The following is a 22869-nucleotide window of genomic DNA, read 5'->3' as shown; positions in this document are numbered from 1 at the left end:
AATAACAGCAGGGATGACTTTTACAGGCAGATTGCTGTCTAATAAAGCTGCCATTTCAGTCGGCTGATAACCTTGCAAGCAATTATAATAAGTTTACAAACAATTACACCTTGCAAATGGAATCTGGAGGAAGCCATAAAGTCCCTCCAATAAGGCACACTCCTGTTTCCAATGCCGTTTTGTAAATGAATCACCACTAATTTATGCCCCCATGAATACAAATTATTGTCACAAGGTTCCCCCCCTTTAAATTAGCCCACCTGTGACTCTGTGCAATGAAACAAGAACACAGTAGATGTTAAACTTTTCCCTTATTTGTTTTTTTGGAAAAGCATTACAAATTGTTTCAAATAACATAATACTGCACTGTAGACCCCTGCTGGCAAAGCTATGGGGTAATATAATTCATCTCTCCAGAAGGCTTGGGGCAAAGCCACAATAATGAGAACACTCAGCTAGAAAGAATACTGCAGATCAGAAAAGGTACCACCAAGTCTGAGAGGATGCCAGCATGGTTAATGAGCAGAATCAATGAAGCAGTTGCAAGCAAGCAAGCAAGCAAATAAATAAATAAACAAATAAATAAAGGCTCACTTCAGGAAATGGAAATCACGCCCAAATTAAAAGAACAAATAGGAACAGAAACTTTAATAAAAGATACACAAACTGGGATGGGGGGAAAGAGTGTGAGGAGTACCGTATTTTTGTGTCCATCTCCTCGTCCCACTTGGCGGCGTCAGGCAACTTCATGTTTTGTCACATGAAATCAAGGAACATGGAGGCCTGCAGTAACCGGCCCAGCCTCTGGAAGTGCCGTGTATGGTAGGAGAGACTCCACAGCTGCTTTGATCCCTTCGTATTGCAAGAGGCTCTCTGGCGTCTCATGCTTGAGGAGGGTTTCCACCACTGCCTGAGCCTCGAGGTAGTTCCGCGAGTTTGTGTTCCACGTGATGGAAAACTTCAACACAGCCTCTGGAAGAAGGGGTTTGGGGAAGACACGTCAGGAAGGAGTGCAAGTTGCAGGCAGCATGGCCACCTTGAACCAACACACCTCTCTTGCGAAGCGTGGCCAGGTCTGGGCACACATCTGACCTGCGCCTTTCTTCAAGGCAGGGAAGCAGATCCAACACCCCTCCCCACCTAGTAGAAACAATTAATGATGGGAGGGGTGACTGAGTTTATTCCAGACTACATGGCTTGCAGGAATGGGTTTTATAATATTTATAAAAGTACAACAACAACAATATGCATTATAATTTTTGCTCTAGTATTACAGCGCTGGTGGAGCTAATTTGAGGCTGTGTACACACCATACATTAAAAGCATTATCGCTTCTCTCCTGTAAGAATCCTGGGAACCGTAGATTACCCTTCTACCACATAGCTACAATTTGTAGCACCCTTTACAAACTGCAATTCCCAGGATTCTTTGGGAGAAATGTGCTTTTAATGCCTGTTTTTCCTGCAGCAGGCATGCTCAGCTACCCCTCTGGAAGCTCAATCCCACAGAAAGCTGTGACGGCCACCACTTGGATGGTTTTATGCAGGAAAGGCTATCAATGGCCACTAGGCACGATGGCTATGCTCTATCTCCACAGGCAGTGGCAGTAATGTTCGTGAACAGTAGTTGCTGGAAGATGCAGGAAGGGAATACAGAATGCTCTTGTTTCCACAGGCCTCTGGTTGGCCACTGTGAGAACAGGATGCTGGACTAGACAGGCCAATGTGGCCTCATCCAGCAGGCACTTCTTATGTCCTTACGTGGTTCAAGGCTAGAGATTGTGAGAAGGCATCTTCCAAAGCAATCCCACCCCGCAAATAGCTTTGGAGCCTTCTTGCCTCTAGCCTAGCCCTCACCCCTTTTCCTGTTCCCGCTGGAGTCTTCTTTTGCTTGCCACACCTGTGGGCTCTCTTCCGGCCAACGCTGCCAATGACGGATCTTAAAAACTTGGGGTCGGTGAGATTTGGCAATCGCAGCACCTTGCGCCTGCTGGACCTCCTGAGCGGAGCGGGTTGTGTCTTGCTCCTCGTGAAGCAGGGTGAAATGTGAGAAGTGTTGCAAGCCGGTGCAGAGGCAGAAGGTCTGGCCGAGATGGCAGAGCACGGCTTCTCTGTCAAGGGCTTCTTCCTAACCCAGTGGAACACCAGTATCATATGCCTCTTAGATGGGTTGGACATGCTGAAGAAGGGGCTGGAGGCCCAAAGACCAGGGTGACTTCAAAGCGGAGGACGCAGCAGGCAGTTCCCTATCAATGGTGCCAAATCCAAGCAAATGTTAGCTCCAGTCCTGTTAAATCGATCCAGCAATTATGAACGTTAAAGAAGGGATTAATTCCTCAGGCAGTATGAAAAGACTTTCTGTGGCTTTTTAATAGATGGGAGCCCCCAACTACTGCCACTGTTGACAGCCTGTTGCCCCTTCACTCTGCTTGAATGGGTTATGTCACAATGGTTCCTTCATCAGGTGTTTGTGAGCATGAAAATGCTGTTGGGAGTTTCAGCAATGAAGGCTCAGGCATAACATACTGTTTGAACATTTCCTCTTTTTTTTATTTAACAAAATTTATATACCACTTTTATAATTTATATACAAATTATTTGGCGAGTAAGATAAAAATATACTGTAGTTTATTCACTTATAGGCTAGTTTCCATACTTTATTCCTTCTTATACTTCTATCCCACCTTTCCTCCACAGAGCATACACACTTCAGCCTCCACCTTCTCCATTGTATCCTGACAGCAATATTGTGAGCTAGGGCCATAGCTCAGTGGTAGAACAACTGCTTAGCATCCAGAAGGCATCAGGTTCAGTCCCCAGCATCTCCTGGTGGGACTGGGAGCGCTCCCTCTGCGCTTCGGAGGCTTCGCGTTGCTATCGCTGAAGCCAAGGAGCCTGCATTCGCTCCATAGGACGCACACACATTTCCCCTTAATTTTGGAGGGGGGACAGTGCGTCCTATAGAGCGAAAAATACGGTACATCAAGACAAACATCAAGATCAACAATATACATGAAAAAATATTTACATATTTCAGAAACAAAAAAGCAGTGAGGTGTATAGATCGACAAGAGAGTTAAAGGTGCACTTAAGGGGGAATAAGGAGAGCGAAGAATTGATTAATAAATTCCATGGAAAACGTAGAACAGAAACCCATACCAGAAATATTCTTTCTTTCTTTCTTTCTTTCTTTCTTTCTTTCTTTCTTTCTTTCTTTCTTTCTTTCTTGGAAGGAGAGACTGAAGTATATGAACAAGTAGAGGCAAAAAGTGCATGGCACTTTGAAGCCCCAATAATCAGCTGATCATCAGGGCTTCAAATTAGGAATACAAAATACAGTGGTACCTCGGGTTAAGAACTTAATTCATTCTGGAGGTCTGTTCTTTACCTGAAACTGTGCTTAACCTGAGGTACCACTTTAGCTAATGGGGCCTCCTGCTGCCACCGTGCAATTTCTTTTCTCATCCTGAAGCAAAGTTCTTAACCCGAGGTACTATTTCTGGGTTAGCGGAGTCTGTAACCTGAAGCGTATGTAACCTGAGGTACCACTGTAATGTGCTCTCTGAACTCAGCCATAAACAGAGTTCCTATATTCACATGCATCTTTCAAAGCTAAAACCATCAAGTTTTCATTTGAAAACACATTTACATCAAATTGAATTGATTTTATACCAGTTTCAGTTAGCGGTAGGGGGCCTACTGGTGTCAACTTTTTTTAAAGGCTCATGGCTGGGCGGGATGCTGTTGGGATTCAGGGTAGTCAGGGAAGGGTTAAACTTTCCCATGCATTGTGATCCAAATCCCCCACTGTGAAAATCACTCACCCCATGCCAGTTATTGATTTCTTTTAAAAAACCCAACATGATATCTAATTATATCTCAAACCCTCCAAGTGTCCCTATTTTCCAGGGATGTCCCTGATTTAGAGAAGCCATCCTGGTTTCTGATTTGATCCCGGAATGTCCTGCTTTTCCTTAGGATGTCCCTATTTTCACTGGAGAAATGTTGGAGGGCATGGAGTTATCCGACCCTGAGCTGTCTGAAGGCCATCCTGTATTGGGGAGGTTTTTTGTTTATTTACCGTTTTGGCCTGACTGAATATAAGCCCCTCTCTCACACACACACACACACACCCACACACACACCCAAATTCCAACCATGAAAAGTTAAAGTGTGGTTTAAATTCATGACCTTATTAAAAAAAAAAAGGCTTTTATGATATAGCTGCTGAAAGAGATGTATGGTAAAACGGAATGGATGTGAGTGCCTGTGGAATTTTAAGGGAGCAGCTTATATTAGGGTATTGTATTTTTCTCTCCCCCCCCCCCCCGGATTTTAAAGGTGCAGCTTATATTCAAGTGTGACTTATATGCGAGCCAATACAGTATATTTTTATATATGTTGGAAGCTGCCCAGAGTGGCTGGGACAACCCAATAAGATGTGTGGGGTATAAATGGTAAAATTATCATTATTGAATGGGACGTCCCTATTTTCATCAGAGAAATGTTGGAGGGTGTGATATCGTTAGCATCACTAAACAGTTAAGCCTTAGATAAATATTTGTTTTTTTAATGTGTTTCTAGTGACTGGCAACAATTAAGAAATGTATGTAAGATGAGAAATATATGTAAGAAGGTGAGAGCCTTGAGATATTTCTGAAGGTTTTCTTTGTGGGTCTTCTGTTGGTTTGGAGCCCTCAACTATAAATCAAAAGAGACCTCAAAGCAGGAGTTTCCTCATTACCACTTACAGAAGAAATCAAACCCAAGATCACTGGGAATAAGAGAGACTGGATTCCGTAGTTCTTGGGCTCTGCTGGCTCAGTTGGGGCAACACTGGTGTAAATTCCCTACCCTCCTTCAATTCAGAAATATCAATCAACCTAAGTTTATTGTTCTAGCCAAAGGCCATGACAATCCTGCAGCAACAGTACCAATAAAACAATATAGATCATACCATAATACAAGCCAACATCCATAATGTAAAGGGGGCAAGTCAGAGACAGCAACAAACTCAAGTCCAACTTGATTTCTGGTCTTGAATGGGGTAACTGTGCCCCTGAAGGACCAGGTGCACAGCCTGGGAGTCATTTTGGACTCACAGCTGTCCGTGGAGGCGCAGGTTAACTCTGTGTCCAGGGCAGCTGTCTACCAGCTCCACCTGGTACGCAGGCTAAGACCCTACCTGCCCACGAACTGTCTCGCCAGAGTGGTGCATGCTCTAGTTCAGTGTTTCCCAACTGGTGTTCCGCGGCACACTAGTGTGCCGCGAGACGTTGCCTGGTGTGCCGCGGGAAAAATTAAAAAATTCGAAAGATAGCTTCATATCCGGAGAGGCGGCCTTCAGGCGAGTTTTAATTTTAATTTTCCTTCTCCCACTTAATGCCCCACGCTCGCCCGAGCAGCTTGCAGTCCTCGGTAACCACGGCGACCCGAGGGAGAGGAGGGAACAGGGAAGTCGAGGGCGGCGGCGAGCCGCGATGACGTCAGTGGGCCGCGCCGCCTCGCCCTGGCACGGTGTGAGAGCCCCGGCTAGTGGCGCGAGCTTCGGAATAAGTGGGATCCGCGTGCGCGAGACCGAGATCGCGGGTAAGGAGCTCAGCCCTGGGCAGGAGGAAGCAGGGCCGCGCGTTCGGGCCACATCCCCACAGAGAGCGAGCCTCCCCCGGCCCACCACTCCGGGCAGGTCCACTCGCATGAGGGAGCGGCGATGGCGACGGCTGGCAGCTTGCCTGCAATGCCATCCCTCGAGCAGGCGAGGAGCCCGGAGGCTACCAGATGCGAGTCCTCTTTCCCACCCTGCTCGGGAGTCCAGAGCACTTGGTCGCATTCAGGATCTAGAGTGGGGAAGCGGGGCTTGTGTCTGGGCTGGGCACATTGGGCTGCCTGTGCCGCTCGACCTGCAGGGAGAAATCAGGGTGGGAGTCATGACCGTGAGGCAGGGCTGCCAAGTGTGGCAGAAGAGGACACGGCCGTCGCACCTGTCCTTAGGTAGGAGCTTCTTCCGTGTCGACCTGCTGCCCTAAAAGTCTTGGCTTTTTTCTTGGCTTTTTGGCGGTTGGCACAGAAGGAAGGCAAGGGGGAGGGGAAAAATTGAAACTTACACTTTCGTGCGTCCCTCCCGGCGTGACGCTGCGCGCTGACGTCACGGGGCTGTAATGGTGGTGTGCCTCGAGATTTTTTTCATGAAACAAGTGTGCCTTTGCCCAAAAAAGGTTGGGAAACACTGAGTCTAGTTATCTCCTGCTTGGACTACTGCAACGCGCTCTATGTGGGGCTACCTTTGAAGGTGACCCGGAAACTGCAATTAATCCAGAATGCGGCAGCTAGACTGGTGACTGGGAGTGGCCGTCGGGACCACATAACACCGATTCTGAGAGATCTGCATTGGCTCCCAGTATGTTTCCGAGCACGATTCAAAGTGTTGGTGCTGACCTTTAAAGCCCTAAACGGCCTCGGGCCTGTATACCTGAAGGAGCGTCTCCACCCCCATCGTTCAGCCTGGACACTGAGATCCAGCACCGAGGGCCTTCTGGCGGTTCCCTCATTGCGAGAAGTGAGGCTACAGGGAACCAGACAGAGGGCCTTCTCGGTAGTGGCGCCCGCCCTGTGGAACGCCCTCCCAACAGATGTCAAAGAGATAAATAATTACCTGACATTCAGAAGGCATCTTAAGGCAGCCCTGTTCAGGGAAGTTTTTAATATGTAATGCTGTACTGTTTTTAACACTGATTGGGAGCCGCCCAGAGTGGCTGGGGAAACTCAGCCAGATGGGCGGGGTATAAATAATAAATTATTATTATTATTATTATTATTATTATTATTATTATTATTATTATTATTATTATTTCAAATTAAATTTCTGCCATTCAGGGATATGCCAGTGTAAGTTCCTCACCCCAGCTCAGGCAGGGGCTCAGCCAGCATAATTTAAAGTAGTAGAATATATGCTCGCACAAGTCCCCAAAAGGGTGCATTGTGTTGTTGTGACAGGACAGGGCAAGGTGAGTTCTACACCTATTTCAGACCCCTTTCAGCTTGGTCACATGACCCAGCAACCTGGTAGAACTTAGTTGGCCAAAAGGGTTGTGCAAATCAAATTCCTCCTGAACAGAGTTTGGAATATGAGTAACTTTAGCTGGCATAGGTTCTGCCAGCTTACTATATTTGGAAAGCTTCTTAAGTACAGGAAGCTGGCACGACTTACACTGGCTTAAGCTATCCCTATTCCAGGCTCCATTCATGTGTGGGGATACTGCTGGCTGAGATGGCCATAATCTGGCAGAGAGAAAACAGCGCTTTAAAATAGAGTTTGACTTGCAATGCCCTTTTTCTGGAGTATGTTCTGTCCAGTTGTCAGATCATGTGACTGAACTGAAAGAGATTTTAGAATGGGTATCTCTCCTTGCCCCATCCTGCCCCATCCAAAACCCCAGATTACCCTCTTTTTTTGATCTTATGCTGGAGTAAATATTGCCATATCATATGAGCCAACATATCCCCCGCTGAAACATGTTGAGGGAATTCCACAGGCATAGCCCTGTCTGGGAGATCAGGTCAGCCCAAGATCTGCCTATTCTAAACTCACTCATCCCAGCTGATATTGAGTTTGGCTTGTGCTGTTAGTTCCAAGTCTGGTATAACCATCTGTCATTTTCTTTCTCTCTTTTCCTCCCTCCCTCTCTTGAATCGGGCAGGTTTCCACCACCACCACCCCTCCCACACACAGATGAGAATCTGAGGATGAACTCATGTCTGTCTAAGGACTCACTGGTAGCACTGTTATGAATGACAGCTTCCTTTTAGCTGAGCAAGATCTGCTATGCAAGAAAACAGCCTTGTAAACAGCAGTAACCCATCAGTGCCCTTCTTGGTGAATGTTTGAGAGAATAACAAAGGTGGTGGGAGAAACATACAGCTATATAGTCCTGTGCATGTTGTTGTTGTTGTTTAGTCATTTAGTTGTGTCTGACTCTTCGTGACCCTCTGGACCAGAGCACGCCAGGCACTCCTGTCTTCCACTGCCTCCCGCAGCTTTGTCAAACTCATGTTCGTAGCTTCAAGAACACTGTCCAACCATCTCGTCCTCTGTCGTCCCCTTCTCCTTGTGCCTCAATCTTTCCCAAACGAGGGTCTTTTCCAGGGAGTCTTCTCTTCTCACGAGGTGGCCAAATTATTGGAGCCTCAGCTTCAGGATCTGTCCTTCCAGTGAGCACTCAGGACTGATTTCCTTAAGAACGGAGAGGTTTGATCTTCTTGCAGTCCATGGGACTCTCAAGAGTCTCCTCCAGCACCATAATTCAAAAGCATCAATTCTTCAGTGATCAGCCTTCTTTATGGTCCAGCTCTGACTTCCATACATCACAGTTAAACCAGAGCTTTAACTATACGGACCTTTGTCAGCAAGGTGATGTCTCTGCTTTTTAAGATGCTGTCTCTGCTTTTTAAGATACTTCTCCCAAGAAGTAGGTGTCCTTTAATTTCATGACTGCTGTCACCACCTGCAGTGATCATGGAGCCCAAGAAAGTAAAATCTCTCTTTGCCTCCATTTCTTCCCCTTCTATTTGCCAGGAGGTGATGGGACCAGTGGCCAGTGGAAATGTTGAGAGGATACAGATTGGGATAGCAAGAGCAAACAAGAATCTCCCTCTAGCAACAAGCATTCTTATGATAATGATCAGATTTGATTCATAATATGAGGAAGGGCCCTATCTTACTAGTAGAGCATGTGTTTGCAGGAATCATCTTCTTCTTCTTCTTCTTCTTCTTCTTCTTCTTCTTCTTCTTCTTCTTCTTCTTCTTCTGTATGCAAACAGTCACCGGTTGAATCCCTGGCATCTCCAGCTAGCACTAGGAAAGTCACCTGCCTAAAACTTTGGAGAGCTGCCTCCAATCAGGGTAGACCAATGGCCTGGCTCAGAATGTGTAGAATCCTCTGGAGAAAATTCTTCATTTTTAGGCAAAGGTAATTTTACCTATTTGAAAACTCTCAAGCATGAACTTCCAAATCAACTTGGGGCTTTGCCTTAAGTGTCTATTCACAAGGCTGACCCCTCACACTGCCTTTTTTGGGGGGGGAGGGGGGATTTTCAGTCCAAATAACAAATCCATGTTTGCTAAATATATGAAGTATATGAAGGTGTTAAGACTCACACAGTTGCTCGTTAGTAGAGAATACACTCTGTGAAATCACTTCCCTTGAGTTCTTTGACAGGAAAAAGACATAGCCTAGTCCTAATGCTGCAAGGGACAGTGTTTTAAACTCTGCTAACTAATTGTTTTAATTTAAACATTCTGCTCACACACATGTGTAACATGGAGGATATATTGTAAATGTGTCCGCAATGCATATGATGGCATAGTATGGAACTGTATGGCATGGCATGACATGGAAACAACCTGTGACTGAGTGTCAGTGAGACAAAAACACACATGCAGATGTTGGAAGCACAGTTAGTAGTGGAGCATTTGTTTTGCATGCAAAAAGGACCAGGTTCAATCCTGGACATCTCTACTTGGAGATTCCTGGCTAAAATTCTAGAAGAGCCACTGCCAATTGGTTTGTTTGCTTGCTTGTTGCATTTATGGCCCACATTTTCTCCAAGGAGCTCAAGGAGGTATACATACCGTAGATTCTGTCGTATTAGGCGACTGGGCGTATAAGACGACCAATTGCGCAGCTTCCAATTTAGGGGGTCATCTTATACGCTTCGGCAGCTTCGTTGGGCGGCAACAGTGGGCAGCGGGCTCCGCGCTGGGAGGAAGCTGCCCGGTGAAGCTGCCCAGCGATGCTAAGCTGGCTTCGCTGGGCAGCTTCCTCCAGGCGCGGAACCCACCGCCCACTGCTGCTTCGGAAGCTGCCGAAGCTGCCACCGCAGCAGCAGTAGGCGGCACGCTCTGCTCCGCGCCAGGAGGAAGCCACCCAGTGATGCTAAGCCGGCTTCGCCGGGCAGCTTCCTCTAGGCGCAGAGCGGAGTCTGCTGCCCACTGTAGCCATACACAGTGTGTAAGATGACCTCCAACTTTTTAACCTCATTTCTGGGATTAAAAGTCATCTTATACACTGGAATCTACAGTAGTTCCCCGCACCACACACATTTTATCCTTACAGCGACTCTGTGACGTAGGTTAAGGTGAGAGAAAATGACCTGCCCCAGGTCACCCCATGAGCTTCATACCTTCATGGGGATTTCAACCCAGGTTTCCAAGGTCCTAGTCCAGCACTCTAAGCACTCCACTGCACTAGCTCTCTGAGAATAATGTTCTCTGACAAGACAATGTTTTGCATCTGTGTAAATCAGCTTCCTAAGGGATGTGGGTGGCGTTGTGGTCTAAGCCACTGAGCCTCTTGTGCTTGCCAATCAGAAGGTCGACGGTTTGAATCCTTACAACGGGGTGAGCTCCCATTGCTCTGTCCCAGCTCCTGCCAACCTAGCAGTTCAAAAGGACATCAGTGCAAGTAGATAAATAGGTACCACTCCGGCGGGAAGGTAAACAGCGTTTCCGTGTGCTACTCTGGTTTTGGTGTTCTGTTGCGCCAGAAGCGGCTTAGTCCTGCTGGCCACATGACCCGGAAAAACTGCCTGCGGACAAACGCCAGCTCCCTTAGCCTATAAAGCAAGATGAGCACCGCAGCCCCAGTCTGCGAATGGACTTAACTGCCAGGGGTCCTCTACCTTTTTTTTAAAGTCAGCTTCCTATGTTCTTAAGCCCATGACCTCAAGGGAGCAAAAATAGATGTAGCCAACTCTGGTAGTAAGTAATAATGTGAGTCAGGCAACTGATGTAGCTACTTTCAGGTACACATAATAGGAAATGGCTCTCCCTCAGTATGAATTGATCCAAGGTCCTTGGAGTCGCATTGCGTTATAGCCACCCGAGATGTACAGTGTCGGGAATGCCAAACATCTTCAGAGGTGACCAAAAGCAACCAGCAAACTTAGCCATTATCTGAAAAGAACTGGCATTGATGGAATTAGTACCTTTCCAGGGACACAGTCAGATCGGGCACATGGCAAGGATTAGCAAGCACTGCAGCTGATGTTGGCAGGAAGTCCATAATGAATCTTTGCATCTAAAGTAGGCACTATTGATTGTTTAACAAAGTAACATTGTTTTAAGGTAATGGGCAAAGATGGATAGTCTCTCTGGGCAGAAAAGCTTACATGCATTGAAGTTCTAAACTGACAAGAATACTTTTCTATCCCTTTACCAATGCTGTTTGAGCCAGTTGCTGTAAATCAGCACAAGAGCACAAATTAAGCCATTGCCATCTGGCCCACACTATATACCTGGATGCATAAATACTGAGTGGTAGTGAACATTATATATACAGAGTTTGCCCTTAAGACAAGAAGAAAGCAGAAGAAAACAATTTGCTAGATAAAACGACTATGCCTTACAAAGAAAAATGCATAGGTTGTCCAACATCAGTGTCCAGAAGCAAATTCATTTCAAAAGACACCCCCTTTTCAACCAGAAATAACTGAAAAGGGAAGTCACAAAATCATGTGTTCCTTCTCCACTTCAGTTTTGGCTGTCAATTAAAGGAGGAAACTCAGAGATATGAGCTGAAGGCAATTGCAGGCATTCATTTCACTTTTAGGAAACAAACATGATGAAGTGAACCTCAAAAAGTGCCAAGCAATCTATTTATCAGAGCACTCCAGAAGATTTGTTATGCCTGAAGTGTTTCCAGTACGATATAACTTTTCATCAGAGGTGATGGCCGTTCCGTATCTCTCTGCAAGTGTTCTCTCAAGGAGAACACATCTCACGCAAGAGCCATGCAATAAGGTGACTGTGGCCTCTTGCATCATACTTAAAATGCATCAGACATAATACATTTCCTGGAGTGTTACAATCAGTAGACTTCATCACAGTTTTTAGGGTAGCTAGATACAAAAGAGGAGAGGGCTTCTGGTTGTATAGATGAGAGAAATACATGCCTATTGCTTCTGCTAAAGCTCCCATTGAATCCCAGGAGAATTCCTCTAGCAGTAAAATAAGGCTGTGATACTTCAAAAGACAGTACAGGGCCAGGACAACTTGGAGCATCTTTGCTGACTGCAGGGAAAGTGTGGGTGCATGAAGGGCAAGCTGTAAGTAAGGACAGGTGAATCTGTCCACTTTGGTTTCTCTTACTTCCTCATTTTTCCAGTTTTAAGTTCAATTCTCCATATTTTCCATTTTAAAATACTGTTGTGAACCGCCCTGAAATGAACAGTGCGATATTCAAATTTAAGAAAGAAAGATTCAATCAGTCTTCATGAATATTTGTAATAATTTTAGTGTGGCTTTCTCCCAGTATATGCATTATTGTGCGCAATTTTTCTAAGAGCCACAGATGAGAACTTTGACTGGTTGACTCAACCAGGTGAGGGTTGCCAGTGGGTCTTAAACCCTCAGTGGGTTAGGGACCTGTCTATTCCATCAGAGAAGACAGGCTGCAGCAAATTGAATGGATAAGACCAATACCAGGTCCAATGGTCAAGAAGGTGGGTTCTGCACATGCTGTTGAAGGAGATGAGGGGCAGGTGGGGTTCATCCGCCTGGGAAGGTAGTCCATCTAGGAGAAGGAAAACTTTGTTCCTAAACCTCAACTGCCTTGCAGCTATACTCATTCGCTTTGTAAGTAAACACTGAGGAACAATCCATACCCGCTTCCTCACATGACACCTTTGGGAGAAGAAAAGGCTAATGAGTAAATCCAGAGTGGTGCTCCTATGGTGGTTGAATGGCATCTTGTATGCCTTCTTCTGGCAACTCCTCTAGCCAAGCTGATGCTAAATGTATTGCTTTCCTTTCCTTTGAATCCCATCAGTGAGATTGAAAGGAGGGGCTTTGTCATCTGGGCAGCCCAGGCTTGCGCCTCAGAAAGGTCACCTTGGTGCTGCAAATGCAGCAAAAACATTGGAGGCAGTGCTTATGAGTTATAAGCTCAACCTGACTGGCGTATGACAGTGCTATGGGTTTCCTTCATCGGTGGGGGAGAGCATAGTGTCTCACTGGTCAGCTACCAACCACCTTTAGCTGTGCAGCTTCTGGTCAATAAATGCTGACCTGCCACTGTCTTGGAGCTCAGTCTGTCTTGGAGCTCAGACTATCACTCAACAAGAGGACCAAACTATTGCACCAGGCAAAAAAGAAAAGAAACAAACCCTCATGTGCCTAGAAAGCTGGAATATCAGGACTATGTGTTCTGGCTTGTCCTGCACCCACCTGCTGCAGGTCAACAACTCATGGAATATGGCCATCATTGACCATGACCTGAAAATGCTCAACATTGTGTACAGTTTGCCTATTACACACACTTTGGCTAAGCAATTTCTCCTGCATGTTACTTTCCACATCTATATGAATTTTTTTCACATACTTCATCCTATTATATGGATTTTTATGCACGTTACTTGGCTGAAGAACCCCCTTGCAAACTTCAGAGAAGTGGAAATTTCAAAGGATGGCTTTGTTTTGGTTCATGTGTTGTTTCAAAAAGTGCAAATTTGGTAAGTTCACCCTTAAATGCAAACTGAAAATTAATTTCTTCCCCATCCCTATTTGTAAGCAAGCATAATTTGTGGAATTGCATGGCACAGCATCCTTACTGATCATGAGGTACATGTGATAAGGCATTAGTCTTACCTTCCAGTTTCCCAGTTTTGTGGAATCAACATAAAGAAGAACCTGCTGGATTAGGCCAATGGCCCATTAATTGAGCATCCTCTTCTCACAGTGGCCAGCTAGATGCCCAAGGGAAACCAGCAAGCAGGACGTGAGGACAAGAGCACTCTCCTGCCTTGCAGTTTCTTGCACTGGTACTCATAAGCATTACTGCTTCTGATCATGAGAATGCAAGTTCTTTTTTCTTTTTCTTTTCTTTAAGGAAACAATGGGGGGGGGAACTATTAAAGTCTCATCTGGTTACTCTAGTTTCCTTTTTATGCAACAAAAATGAAATTTACTTGAATACAATAGACTCCACTTATGAATGTTCCACTTTACATGCAGTGGGCCTCTGAAAAATTAAATATATTAACTATTTCTACGTTTTCCTAATTGGGTCAAAATGTTAGGCCTGTCTGTCCTATGTGTCCAAGAGTACTCCAGATAATTGGAATGGTGCAATAACAACAGGAGAGTAATTAGAGAAATGTTCACTTCACTGATGAACCTGTGTGGTCTTCAACAATTACCCCATTAAAAGAGGTTCACTTTTTCCAGGAAGTGAGTGGCACTTCACATGATTAGCACATGAGCAAAACAAGGCAACGGCTTCCATTATTTACCATCACAAACCTCTCCTAATTAGACTAAATTAGCATTTCCCAAACTTCAGATTTCATTGACCCCTTGATTAGCTTTTAAGGTTATCATCAACCCTGATCCAAATTGTTAGGAAACTAAATGAAATGTTGTCAAGAATATATGCAATCAATGTTTATTCATCACAACTTTTGGGAATCATAAAATGTAAAAGATGAAGAAACAATACTTTTGGTATTGTGGAATCATCTTACTAAATACAGAGGTCCCTCATGGACAGGAGAGGTTCAGTCTGCAATCATAGGCCGAGAAAATGCAATACTTCTTCAGATTTTGAAGTGGGGCTACTTGTCTGTAGTCTTTGATGTTATATCTGAATAATCCAGTTTATACTCCTATGTGTGGGTCAACTGAGATCCTACTCTAAAATGCAATTAGCAACTAACAGCGTGCTCTCTCCCACAAGGCTAATTGCAGCACCTGGGGCATTTATGTCAAGACTGTTGCAGGGGAGAGAAGAGTTAAGTATCTTTACTTACTGTGGCTCTCATTAAAATCTTTCCCTCACATTCGTATTATTATTAAGAAATCTTTTGATGTGGTTGCTAATTGTCTCCGCAGGCATGTCCAAAGTCCGTTCCAGGGGCCTAATCTGGCCTGCCGAATGGTATAATCCGGCCCCTGTGGCAGTTTATTTCCGGAGTAAAATACAGTGGTGCCTCGCAAGATGAAATTAATTCGTTCCGCAAGTTTTTTCTTCTTGTGAGTTTTTCGTCTTGCGAAGCACGGTTTCCCATAGGAATGCATTGAAAATCGATCAATGCGTTCCTATGGAGACCGTCCGGGGACAGAGGGGAAGCGCCGCGCACCTTCCCCTCTGTCCCCGGACCTGTTTAAAGCAAGGGGCGGCGGGGAGAAGTTTGCTTCTCCCCGTTGCCTGCCCCGCAATCTCCGGGGACAGAGGGGAAGGCACTCGCGCCTTCCCCTCTGTCCCCAGACCTGTTTTAAAGCAAGGGAAGGGGCAGCGGGGAGAATCGCTTCTCCCCGTTGCCGCCCCTTGGTTCAAAAGGGGTCCGAGGACAGCAGGGAAGACGTGCTGCGCTTCCCCGCTATCCCCGGAGCTTGTGGGGCAAGCTTCATTTTGCGAAGCAAGCCCATAGGGAAATGCATCTTGCGAAGCGGCTAAGAAAATGAAAAACTCCTTCGTCTAGCGAGTTTTTCATCTTCCGAGGCATTCGTCTTGCGGTGTACCACTGTACTAAAAACCTAAACAACTTCAATCCTAAAAAAAGCTCAACAATTTCAATTTGGTTGGCCCTTTGGTCGGCCCTCACGGCCCTTCACTTCATCAAATCTGGCCCCCTTTGAGAAACGTTTGGACAGCACTGAAGAGTTAAAGTCAAAGAGTTCAAGAGAAGCAGAGAAGGGGGTGCTGGATGTCAGGAGCTGCATTCTCTCCTGTGCGGCAGAGTGTGTGTGACTACTGGATCACAAGCTCTGTGTGTTGACATTCCATTCTTTGGAAGCGTGGAAACAGAAGGAACTGTGCGCCACTTCCTTCTTCTGTGTTCTTTGTTCTGTCTTGTTGTTGTTCTCTCTCGGCTGACCCCCCCTATCCATTTCCACTGAGAAAGGGGCGTAATTTAAGCACCCCGGTCACCCCGCCCCTTCCCATTGTGTCCTGCACCTCTCCCTGCAAGGATTCGGGTGAGTGCAAAACGCCTTGGGGGGGCAGCAAGCTGCGGGGAGGATGCAATGCCAGTGGGATGATGGAAGGGGAGACAGCAGGCAGGGAAGATGCTGGGCAGGGGGGGGGAGGGAGAGAGACTCCACAAAAAATGAAGGGAAGTGGGTGTGCAGCTGAGATCCCTCCCCTATTTCGAGTATTCCGAATAGCAATAGGGATGCTATAAACACATGCAGAAATACAAACGTTTCCTAACTTTCAGCTAAGGTTCCTGCATTCCAGGGGTTGGACAACCTATTGCTTAATAGGTTTAATTCCACTTTCCATATTAATCATAATACAATACAGAACAATAAAATATAATACAATCCAAATACCTTTATTGGCATCCCAAGTTAAGACATTTCAAAATGGCATCAGATAAAAAGTCTTTCTTCTTCCTCTTTCCTGTTTCCGAGAGATTTGAGTGGGGAAATCCTTTTGATTCCTCCATAATAAGAGGCAGTGGGGTGAGGGAGGCCAGGGCCACATCCACACCATTTAAAGAGCTATGAAGCTGTTTTAAACACTCATGGCTTCTTCCCCCAAAGAATCTGGGCGCTATAGTTTGAAAAGGGTGCAGAGAGCTGTTAGGAGGCCCCCCTGCTCCCCTCCCAGAGTTCCCTGCCAAGAAGGGAACCCTACTCCTAACCCTAACCCTACTCCTTACGCTAACGCTAACCCTAACTCTAATGCTAACCCTTAACCCGTAACTACAGCTACAGTTCCCAGAGTTCCCTGGCAAGAAGGGAACCCTAACCCTACCCCTGACACTAGCCCTAACTCTAACCCTTAACTAGAGCTACAATCCCCAGAGTTCCCTGGCAAGAAGGGAACCCTAACCCTAACCCTTAGCTCTTAACCAGAGCAACAATTCCCAGAGTTCCCTGGCAAGTAGAGAACCCTACCCCTACCCCTGACGCTAACCCTAACTCTAACCCTTAACTAGAGCTACAATTCCCAGAGTTCCCTGGCAAGAAGGGAACCCTAACCCTACCCCTGACACTAGCCCTAACTCTAACCCTTAACTAGAGCTACAATTCCCAGAGTTCCCTCACAAGTAGGGAACCCTCCCCTAGCCCTTAAACCATAACCAGAGCTACAAATCCCAGAGTTCCCTCACAAGCAAGGAACTCTTCCCCTACCCCTACCCCTACCCCTACCCTAACGCTAACCCTAACTCTAATGCTAACCCTTAACTAGAGCTACAATTCCCAGAGTTCCCTCGCAAGGAGGGAACTCTTCCCCTACCCCTACCCCCTACCCCCTACCCCTACCCTAACGCTAACCCCCTTAGCAACCCTCCATCCCCTTAACCACCTACAGTTCCCAGAATCCCTGAGGGGAAGCCATTCCTGTTCAAAGCGTCTTCATAGCACTTCCAATGGTGCGCCTAATGTGGCCTAATGTTTCCTCCCTCATTTTCTTCTTTCTCCCCACTGCCCCATCACTTGCAATGCAGAAGATGTCCGCCTGCAGTCTCCCTTCAAAGCTCCTTCTCTCAGGTCTAGCCACAGCCTTGTCCATTGCTCACTGGCAGTTTTTCACGTTCATTTCTCCGATGTAAATAGGGACGTCCTGCGGTTCTCTTCATGACTTTGAAGGCTGGACTTGGGGAAAACCTCACCGGCTCCAGACATCCCTGTAAGGCAAAGGCAAACAGGTGAGTGGGATGGCCCCCATCCGCAGCATCCCCCCAGACTCCTCCTCTGTTTGGCTGCCTGTTCACAAACAAGGCTTCCAAACCAGTTTGCATCCATCTCAGCCAGCGTAGCCTCGTGGCATCCACTAGCCTGAATGCAAACTCTTCGACAACCATCCACCAGCTGCAGCCTCGCCAGGTCCATTGCCAGACATCAACCAGCTTCAGAGCTGAATATCAGTCGCCTTCAAGTAGCAATCCCACCAGCAAGTAAACTTTGTACTTGCCTTCTCCTTGCTCCACAGCATCCCAGCACCGGGTGATTGCCTCCTTCTGCTTGCCAGCTTGCCATCACACGGCAGGAGACCACCAGGGCTGAGTGCCACCGAGCTGCCCATTTCTCTGTGGGGAGGGCAACTGCCGAGGCTTGTTCCTTCGTCCACATTTATACCCACTCAGCTGCCAAATGTTTTTGTGACATCCCAGTCAGGCCACCAACAATGGCAGCAGCTGGGGAGGCATCACCCCCAGCCCCTGTGCCCTCACAATGGTGAGTACAGCTCAGTAGCCAACACACAAACACACACACACACCAAGTTGTGCCTTATCTGTGAAGGCCACACCGGAAACCCAAGGGGGCTGAAGGAAAACATTTTTCAGCCCCGGGGGTTGCATTTCCCTCCACACAACACTAGTCAAATGCAGAAATGAACAGAGCAATGAAAGCAAGCCTTATCTTTGCACAGGAAGCTGTTCAAGGAATGACATTCACAGAGAGAGTTAGCATCTCAGGAAAAAAGCACTTTTACACCAATCCTTTATCACATTTGACTAAAAGCCATTACAAATTGAGTTACGAAAGCACCAAACCCAGCGACCCAAACTATAGCTCCCAGATTCTTTGGGAGAAGAAACCAGGTGGATGCCATGTGAACTCAGCGATGTGTCAAGTGATGGCTACATACTACCTCCAGGTTCAAAGGTGGCATATTTCTCACCTGTGACAGAGAAGCATCCTGTTTGGAGGTGGCCTAATTCTGAATACCAGCAGCTGGGGACAAACAATCAGAGAAGCTGTTGCTTTTGTATTCTGCTTCCAAGCATCCTGCAGGCACATAGCTGGCCACTGTCAGAAACAGAGATGATGAGCTAGATGGCTGTTTGCTCTAATTCAGCCGAGCTCTTCTGTTCATCTCCATTGCATAAGCAAGCACTTGTTCTCTGCTGTCTTCCAATCTGGTTCCAGCCTAGAGCCAGAACATTGCTTTTCCACCCGGTTAACATTTGTTCTCCAAAAGCATGCAGCAGTAAACAGAAAACAGCTTCTGATTTTCAAGACAGTATTGCATTCCATTGCCAAAAGTGATGTTTTGGATAGGTGGAAAGCTGGTTTAAAAACAAACAAAAAAACACACGCAGTTGTAAAAATGTTGTTTTCCTGGCCACTTTTTCATTTGCTACTAAACCGTTTCATAAGCTAACATTTCTTTAAAGTGTTTTGCATCATACAGATAACCATACAGATAACCATGAGTAATAGTTTATGCCCTGAGTTAAGGTCTTACAATGAAATACATGTGATAGAACGTGGATAGTCTACTCTAGCTTTTTCCAACCTGCTTTCTCATACTTGGGTTACACCCAAACTGTTTTGGATTCTACCTCCCAACAGCCCCTGCCAGCACTGGCTGATAGGTGTTGTAGTCCAAAACAGATGGAGAGCACCATGTTCAAGAAGCCTGTTCTTGCTGGTGTTTATTGCCACTGGAAAACTAATGGAACTAATCACGTAGGGAGAGACCTCTAAAACACATCATATATAATCATGGGCTTAGAGCCTTATGTAGCACAAACAACCACCATCCGAACAATGACAGTAAGAGCTGTTTGACAGTGACTGTTGCTGGGGGGAGGGGGACAGAATACAAGATGAGAGGGTAATGGCTGGGAGAATGAACAGAAACATTCCATGCTGCAAACATTTATTGCAGATCCTACTCACTGGGATTACAGCAGGAAAACCAAGCCAGTCCCACTGTGGTACAAAACCTATGAGGGACACGGGTGGTTGCTCTGTCCCAGCTTCTGTCAACCTAGCAGTTCGAAAGCATGCAGCGGGAAGGCAAATGGTATTTCTGTGCACTCTGGTTACCATTACGATGCTCCATTGCACCAGAAGCAGTTTAGTCATGCTGGCCACATGACCTGGAAAGCTGCCTGTGGACAAATGCTGGCCTGAAACAGGAGATGAGCGCCGCAACCCCATAGTAACCTTTGACTGGACTTAACCATCCAGGGGTCCTTTAGCTTTACAAAGCACACCCATATCCCTAAACCCACTTTTTATAATTAATAATATTATTATCCATAGATAAGGGCATATTTGTTCACAGCTATGTCAAGTAACTATGGATATTGCTAATAATAGTAAATCACTTCCTAAAAGCAGAGATGGCTAGTGCCCATTGCAGCTGGTAGGGTAGAAGGTAGGAAGGCCAGCAGCCAATGACAAGCCCTCCCATCCACTCTGTCTGACCCTCAGCACCCTCCCTAGTTCACCCCCTCCTCTCCCCAACCATACACTCTACTGGTCCTCCTTGTATCCTCCTTGAGTGTTTTTGCCCGGCTGGAATGTACTGCATTGCAGGGAGTTGGACTAGATGACTCTTGGGGTCCCTTCCAACTTTACACTGCTGTGATTCTAACTCTGATTATGCCTCTTGCTTCCCTGGATGGAGGATGGTGAAGGTTGTGCATAGGGCTTAATAGAAACTAGCTAACTCTACAAGGATAAAATATACATTTATTGCTCCATCTCCTTTTGCCTCCAGCCCCTTCCACCAGTAGCACCTTGTCCTCTGAAGGTTGTCTGGACATGAACACAGATTCCTGACACAAGCTTTTAGCTCGAATTGACACAGAGCAGTAACAAAGCAGGAGGTTGGGGAAGGGTCGGCCCACCCATGAGGCAAGGTGAGGGGATTGCCTCAGGTGGCAGAATCCACAGAGGCAGCAGATCCTGCTGTAGATCTTTATTTCTCCTCATTTAGATCTTCAGTCACAACCTTCTTCCTTGATGGGGAGAGGGTGCCATTTTGTTCTTTGTTTCATGTGCCAAAATGTACCTTGGGCCATCCCTCCATTGGGGTGCAATCCAGTTCCATTTTGGGATGAGGCAAAGCCATTTTCCGACAAAACTGACTGGTAGTCTGGAGCTGGGTTTCAATCTTAAGCAACAGAAGCGGCCACTGAAAGTCAACAAAACCTCATCTTAACCATGCAGTAAATAATGCCAAAGCTCATTCATTATTCTTGTGGTATAATCGTGGGCTGGAGTTCGTTACAGTTTCAGATAATGAGGAGTGAAAGTTGGTTGATTCTAACAAAGTGTTTGCAGTCATTAATAAGGGACGTGCTACACCTCCTGACAAGTTGCTTTAATCGATGTGAAAAGCTCAGTTGCCTCCTGGGAGAATTTCCTTCGTTTTAATACCTGCCAGCGCCCCCGGACATCCAAACCAAGAGCAATAAGAAACACAACTTCCCTGTGTTGCGTCTACAGAACAAATTGATATGATAGTCACTTCCTCACCCCAGGAGCCTGGGAATTGTATTCCTGAGGGGGGTGGGGCAAGGTCTCTAACAGAACTCACAGCATCCTTGCTACCCTAGGGATTCTAGGATGTTTTGAAGGAAGACATGGCAATTAAACTGAAATGAACCTGGCGTATGTTTGTAGCACAGGCACTTCCTCTTCTTTTGGAACGTGTCCTAGATCAACCTCAAGCACAGGAACATAGGAAACTGCCTTAAACTGTGTTAGAAACTGATCCATCTAGCTCAGTACAGTATTGTCCACACTGACTTGTAGCGTCTCTCCAGGGTCTTAACAAGGAGTTTATGCCAGCCCTACTTTGATAGGCCAGGGATTGAAACTGTGGCCTTTTGGATAAAATGCAGATGCCAAAAGTGTATCACTAGAAGAACCTTGGAGGTTTCCCTGTATCAGACATATGTATAGCTCTGCATTCTCTACACTGGACAGGCAGTGGCTTTCCTGACTTCTAAGCAGGGGGTCTCCCAGTCCTATCTGGAGATGTCAGGGATTGAACCTAGGGCATTCTCAATGCAAAACAAATGCTGTATCACTGAGCTAGCCACTGAGCTAGCCTTAGAGAGACAAGGTAAAGGAAAGCTCCCAGAGGCAGAAATGGAAATTTGAAATTCAAATAGCAGTTTTGAGAGGGTGGATTTTGTTTCTGTTTTGGTAGGCACAATTGCACTCACCCTCTCAACACTTGCAGTTCTGCAGCTGTTCAGGCTTCTTCTGGTGTTCTCTCCCTTTAACCAAAAAGGGGGACATTAATTATACTCCTACAATTAATGTTGTGTCTAGTTTGGCCCTCGGAGCTGCCTCATGCAAAGGCATTCACCATATAATGGTATTTGCATCCAGAGGCATCGTGCATGTCCACATGAGACTCTGTTGTGGATTCCCTTTTTCTGTCCATCAGCGCTTTTAAATGATGTCTGAGGAAATCTTGTATCCCAGCATTATTGCATTTCTTTCTGCCTTTTCTTCTTAAGCCTCAGGTATTCCAATTAAGTGTGAAAGATAAGCTGCTCCTCCATGTGTCACATTGTAGATGTTTTCGGTTTGCCTTTTGAACCCTGCAAATGGGTGGTGTCAACCATGCTTAGCTTCATGAGCTGGTCCTCAGAGCTGTCATCGCAAAACAGGGTGGATGCTATTTCCAACCGGTGTCGTGTCTGTCATTTTGTAAACAACACTCCCAAGTCCCCTTCACTTATGATGATGGAGGCAGAGCTCACAGAACAGAGCCTGCCACGCAGATGTTTCACTGCAGTTGGAGTCAGCCGTAACACTTTTAGACATAGCCTTCCCCCAACATGGACTGCATTCACACAACTGTTTAATCCGTTTCCCTAACTGTTAATGTCCACAGTACATTTCTGCTTTCACACAACTTAATACTATTACTACTATTATTAATCTATTTATTTACATCCAGCCCCTTTCCCTGATGGGACACAAGGCAGCTGACCTATAAAAATGAAAACCACTAAAAAACAATCATTTTATAATTATGAAACATTGCTAGAAGTAAAACCATACACATATATAAAATATATTAAATCTGTACAAATAATTACAATAAAAACAGCACAGCACCAGCACTTTCATTAAAAGCTGGCAGTTCTCAAAAGTCTGCTGGGG

General features: G+C 46.0%; 2 long non-coding RNA genes across 2 annotated transcripts; one reads left to right on the top strand and one right to left on the bottom strand.

Moving 5' to 3' along the window:
• Positions 1-685: 685 nt before the first annotated feature.
• Positions 686-2561, bottom strand: LOC310698886. Its single transcript, XR_014521779.1, has 2 exons — positions 1857-2561; positions 686-972 (listed from the first exon to the last, which is right to left on the bottom strand). It is a non-coding gene; the product is annotated as an uncharacterized lncRNA (long non-coding RNA).
• A 13002-nt stretch (positions 2562-15563) lies between these two features.
• On the top strand, positions 15564-17995 carry LOC310698913. The gene is made up of 2 exons (XR_014521814.1): positions 15564-15969; positions 17560-17995. It is a non-coding gene; the product is annotated as an uncharacterized lncRNA (long non-coding RNA).
• The last annotated feature ends 4874 nt before the right edge of the window (positions 17996-22869 follow it).

This window comes from Podarcis liolepis, assembly GCF_965112155.1.
Source record: "Podarcis liolepis genome assembly, chromosome: Z".
Lineage (NCBI taxonomy): Eukaryota > Metazoa > Chordata > Lepidosauria > Squamata > Lacertidae > Podarcis > Podarcis liolepis.
This window is presented reverse-complemented; position numbering and strand designations above follow the sequence as displayed.